This window comes from Rutilus rutilus (genome assembly GCF_951802725.1).
Source record: "Rutilus rutilus genome assembly, chromosome: 18".
NCBI lineage: Eukaryota > Metazoa > Chordata > Actinopteri > Cypriniformes > Leuciscidae > Rutilus > Rutilus rutilus.
In genome coordinates, this window is record NC_140231.1 from 35,521,547 (window position 1) to 35,527,464 (window position 5,918).

Here is a 5,918-nt window from a genome sequence, read left to right on the forward strand (position 1 = left end):
CCATGTAATAATGTGCCCACCCCATTTGGGCTGTATCTCATTGCCATCACATAAATAAGAGAAACTATTTCTAGAACTATTTCTAAGCGTTCCAGGTTGTTGTGAGATGGAGCAGCTGCAGTTCAGACTGTAAGTACAAATATCACCAAAGATCCAAACAGTGAATGTTTTTGGGATTGTTCTGCTACATGAAAAGTCTAAGAACTGAATTGTTTTAAGGAATGAGATAAAAGATGTTCATATTTGACAATTATTTTTGTTTTTTTTCTCTCTAGACACGAACAACATGAAGAGGAAATATAAAGAGAAAGAGGATCTGCTTGTTGGATCGGTTATGTGATTTTGGTACATAATATTTATGACTACAGTGATGGGAATAACGGCGTTATAAATAAAACACGTTACTAACGGCGTTATTTGTTTATGTAACGAGTATAATCAAACGAATGACTGTTCCCATGTTACAACGCCGTTACCGTTACTGACAATAAACTTCGGCGTTAATCTCACTGAAGCGGTTTTCATCCGAGTAGGCTCTCAGCCATAGGACCTGCAAAGATTTTTCTCTGGTGTGTGTGTGTGTGTGTGTGTGTGTGTTTATGAGGCGCCGGACTGGACAAAAGCGAGGGAACGCCACGAGAGACCGAGTGTGTCTAAGCGCGAGCGACACTAAAATAAATAAACAAACATTTCAGCATTAGAATAATCTCTGTAGCCTATTGGTATCATTTGCAACGTTTTAATTAGTTTATATGGTTATAAAAATAAAATCTAAAAATAACCTGCGTTCTCAGAAAACATCTTTGTTTGACCGGTTGTGAACACGTCTAATTTGGCTTAAATAACCTCTGATGATGACGTTCTCTGTAGGTTATTAAAAACATATATATTTTATATTTTATTATTATTTATTTATGGTAGCCTACATTGTTCAGTATTATATTGAGAGCACTTCTTGTTAAACTGTTTACTTTTGTGAGGAAGAAATACTTCAAGTCGGCTACAGTATGTCTAACAGTTGTGTGACAGTTTTATCATTTTAATTTGCACTACAAAGAGTGTCTGTATATATTTTTTAGTATTATTTATTCATTTTTGGTACATATCTTAAGCACAATTTATTTTTAGACTTATTTGTTGGCCAGTTGTGGCCTGTGCAATAAATATTAAAAGTTCTAAATCATCTATTGTGTTTTATTGTTCAGATAGTATTGACAATATTTACAATATGAATTTAATAGGCGTCTCTCACATTGTCCAATAGCAACATTAAAATAGTGTAGATTAGTGTACAATGTTTTATACTAGTAATTTATTCTATTTAGTCATTTCATTCATTTAACATTTAATATTGAGGGCATCCAAGTTATTTGAAATATTGGAATTTTTTTTAAAACGTTTTTTAGTAACGCAATAGTTACTTTCCCTGGTAATTAGTACTTTTATAAGGATGTAACTTGTAACTGTAATTTGTGAGAAGTATAGTAACTATAATTACTTAAAATAGCATGCCCAACACTGACTATATATATATATAGGCTAATTTTTTATTTATTTATATTTAAATACTTATTTTCCAGTATTTTTAAGTAGCCTACCGTTTGTGTAAATCTTGCACAAAGTTTCCTGTTGCCAGTACAGAAAGGCTGGTGTCTTTTATATATTTTATTTTATTAAAAAAAAAAAATGTTCACGATCAGTTTTGTTTATGTGTCATTTTGTTCACTTAATGAAACCATAAATGTCAGAATCCACACAGACACAGAAATCTGTGAATCTGGTGAAGACAGATGATGGGTGTGGCCATGTGATCATGTGATCATGAAACCCGGTCTGACAGTTTCCGGTAATGCCCATGTCCCGCCCATCAAACCAAGCAATCCCAAAGTTTCACTAAACACACAAGTCCAGAGTCTGAAGAAAACTTCTCCTTTAGATGTTCACTGCGGATCCTCATGTGTGACTTTATCATATTCAGTGATTATAAACATGAACGCTGCACTGGATAATCCTACATTTCCTCTCATCACAGGTGATATATTTGAACATCATTTTAAAATATGAATGTGTGTTTTTAAGGCAGAAATTGATTTAATTATGCGTACTCTACTGAGGAACTTTGTAATCAAACATTTTTATATGGATTTAATCACTGCATTATTTCATCTTTAAAAGAAATACTTTAATTGATGTCATTTGTGATTTATTATTTGCTGTTCTGCAACAGTGTCACTCCAGAGAAGAGATTAGTGAATGAATAATAAATGGGTAAACGCATGAAGACAGGAGAGAGAGAGATGAAAACACACACCAGTGAAAATGTAAACCTCGTCAGATGGAGGAGTTTGTATGATTTAAGACCGAACTGTGAGTAAAACAATATCAGCCGGTCACAATCCAAACCGTGGATCTTCTGATCATCAACACTAATCAACACTAATACTCTGAGACATGTTGCAAAGTTAGTTTAGACTACCAGAATAAAGTGTTACCGTAAATTGCTTAACGTTGTGAGGACACAGATCCATTACACTCTTTCAACATCATTCATTTCATGGTATTCTGAATAATTAAACCCATCTAAATATTGTTAAACCCATCTAATAATTAAACCCATCTAAATATAATAATATATCTTATATTGATCTTTTATTATTAGTGTATGTATGAAAGGCTTTATCAACTGCACAGTGAAAACAGTATCATATCTCCTGGAAAGACATTAGACTTATTCTTACTGTACATTACACAGTTATTTCCTTGTTCTAATGTTGTCTGTGGATGTGCTGGATTTGTAGAATGAATTAATATGAATTAATATTTAACTATGAAGATAACCAGATGTGTTGTTATCCTCAGACTCCACTGTAAAGTGTCCTTCGGATGTGTCAGAGAAGACCAACTATCAGGTGAGATATTGATACATCATAAGCAGAGAGGAAACAAAGTTACATTGCTGCAAAAAAAAAAAAAAAAGATTTTCCAGCACAAATATCTAAACCAAGATTATTCTTAAATCAAGATACATTTACTGGAGAAAAGCAAAATGACTGAAGATATTAAGTCTTGTTTCTAATGGAGTAAAACAAGAACAAATATATGCCAATGTGGTCAGAAATATAATCTCGTTTCCCCTTCTTTTTTTTTTTTCTTTTTTTTCTTCACCGCTTTGGCAGATATTTGTTCTTGTTTTAATCATAAACTCACTTCATTTGAATGAATGTTTAGATATATGTACTGGAAAACAAGACTAAAATACTGAGCAAGAACATCATTTTTGTAGTGGAAATCATTAGTTTAGTTTAGTTTTATTTCAACAGGGACAATGTGCAAAAAACATTAATTAAAGATGCCTTGCACCAGATTTAGCTTGAGCTAGTTCAACGCTATCTCACGACCAATTCGTACGAGTGATAAAAAAGTGGCTAATTCGTACGAATTCATATGACCTCACTCGTACGAATTTGTACGATTTGTCTAAACCCACGTGATGGGTAGGTTTAGGGGCGGGGTCAGGGGTAGGTCATTCGTATGAATTCATACGAATTGGCAATTCGTAAAATATGTACGTCGGATTTAGCAAAAATCGTACGAATTAGCCACCTCGTAGAATTCATACGAATTGCAGTGAGATCAGGTTGCAACGTTTCCATCTGCAGTCCCCGAGCAGGTGAATTACAATACAAAATATACAATAAAAATGTATTTAATCACTCAAATACAACTATTAATTCATTCATTCAACCATTCACCCATTACAGCCATCAGTCCAAATATAATCATACCAAATTACTACAATAAAACATCACTAAAAGTCATATTTACACACACAGTTATCTATGCTGACACGACTGGGTTTCCAATAACACTTTCCTTGTATTGCAAGAGAAATCCTTCAGGTCTAAGGAAAGTTTCAGACTCCATTCTTTGATGCCTCTGAATGAGAAGGCTGTCTGTGCAACGTTTAGGCAGTCTGCAGTCATTGCGGCTCGTGGACCTGGAGCTCCTGTCATCTGTTCAGAACAGAGCTGGACAAATGTTTTCAGGGGTGGAGGCGCAATATTATTCAAAATTTTCAAAACTAGTCGCACATTGGCATACACAATTATATTATCAAAGTTTAACATGCTGTATTTTCCAAGAATCAGACAGTGATGGTATCTCAGTGGCTTTTTGTCTAACACTTTAACAGCTTGATTATATAAAGATTGTAGAGGTTTTATTGCTGTTTCACTCGTCTGTGATTAATTGTAGTAATATTTCAAAAGTAATATTTACTTGATCATGTATGAACATTTTTCAATTTACAATATTCATTAGTTAACATTAGTTTATGTATTAACAAACATGAACTAACAATGAGCAATACATATGTTACAGTATTTATTAATCTTAATAAATGTTAATGTTAGTTACAGCTTTTCATAGTTTTTTCATGTTAGTTCACAGTGCATTAACTAATGTTATGAAACAAGTGCTATATAAATAAAGGAGACTTGACTAAGAAATGCTGTAGAAGTATTGTTCATTTTTAGTTTATGTTAACTAATGAACCTTGTGAAGTGTTACCCATATTTTTAACATGTAGGCTAATATTTAAAAATGATTCAATCATATTTAAGATGATGAATGTGATTTGAGTATTGGGCATAATTTCATACTGGCATCTATGATGCTTCAGTTGCTACAGTTTTTCAGTTATGACTTTATTATTAATGTATCTTGTTATTATTTTCAGAAACAGCCACTAAAGTCTCGTCTGGACTCTCAGGCTCCTGACAGACTCTTTACTCGTGATGTCAAAGGATAAAAACAGGGACTCATCCTTTACTTTTCCGTTCTTTCCACGTTTACTGAGCCTTCGTTGCCCATATTGCTGCTTGCATATTGATGCTGTTGTATTATATTTTTCTTCTAAATCTAAAGTGTTATTTAAATTCATATTTTGCATCACATGCCACAGTTACTTCCATTCATTTCAAATTGTTACAAAAAGCAATCTGCCTTTTACATGTTAAAAAAGTATTTTTCATGATGAACTGAGAAGTATATGTTGTTGCTGCTGTTTTCTGTATTTAAAAAAAAAAAGAAGTTATCTATAATGATTTTATGTGTTTTTCGCGTGCATATTATATGCACTTTATTGTGTGTAATACACACTCACCCCACACACCACTAATCCTAACCAAACGTATAAAACACACTAACCAAACGTATAAAACACACTCAGCCCACACCACTACTAAACCCTCATGCATATCATATATATATTTTTGTGTTCCGATTTGCTCAAATAGCAAAAGAAACTCCACAATAGTGTTTTCACAACTGTCAGAAATATATATATTAAAATAATAATAATAGAGAGAGATTGATAAAGCCAGTCAATAGAAATAAATACCCTCCCATCGTTAGCTAGTTTCTTGATGCAAATTTAATAAAGTATAGTGTTATAAATGTACATGTTTTGAAAATGAAAAGGATTTATGATTCTGATGACCATTAAACTGTGTAAATGTTCTGTTTCCTCACAGTTTCCATTAAAACTGCATCCTGGAGATGCAGAAACACTGTTATTCAAATAAAAGCTGTGAAACAGTTCTCAGATGTGTCTCTGTGTTGATGTGCTAAACACACTCTCACACTCAACACAGCAGAGGATTATAGTGGAAATGAAAATGAGTTTGAGTTGAAAGTTCGATACACTAATGTTGATCAGAACTACAGGAATATGATACAGATCCTCAAGATTTTTATTAGAAAGCCTGCATTTGATATGACACACACACACACACACACACACACACACACAAACATTTCCAACATAATTAATCTAGAATAGTTTACACATAATACATGATCATTGATAAAGTAAAAGCAGAAAAGATAAAGAGCCAGGGAAGAAAAGAATCACAGGT

General features: G+C 33.0%; 2 long non-coding RNA genes across 2 annotated transcripts; both read left to right on the plus strand.

Moving 5' to 3' along the window:
• Window positions 1–1,183, plus strand: LOC311277527. Its single transcript, XR_014625282.1, has 2 exons — window positions 1–129; window positions 276–1,183. It is a non-coding gene; the product is annotated as an uncharacterized lncRNA (long non-coding RNA).
• A 730-nt stretch (window positions 1,184–1,913) lies between these two features.
• On the plus strand, window positions 1,914–5,522 carry LOC311277371. Its single transcript, XR_014625243.1, has 4 exons — window positions 1,914–2,032; window positions 2,228–2,367; window positions 2,860–2,909; window positions 4,739–5,522. It is a non-coding gene; the product is annotated as an uncharacterized lncRNA (long non-coding RNA).
• Window positions 5,523–5,918: the final 396 nt, after the last annotated feature.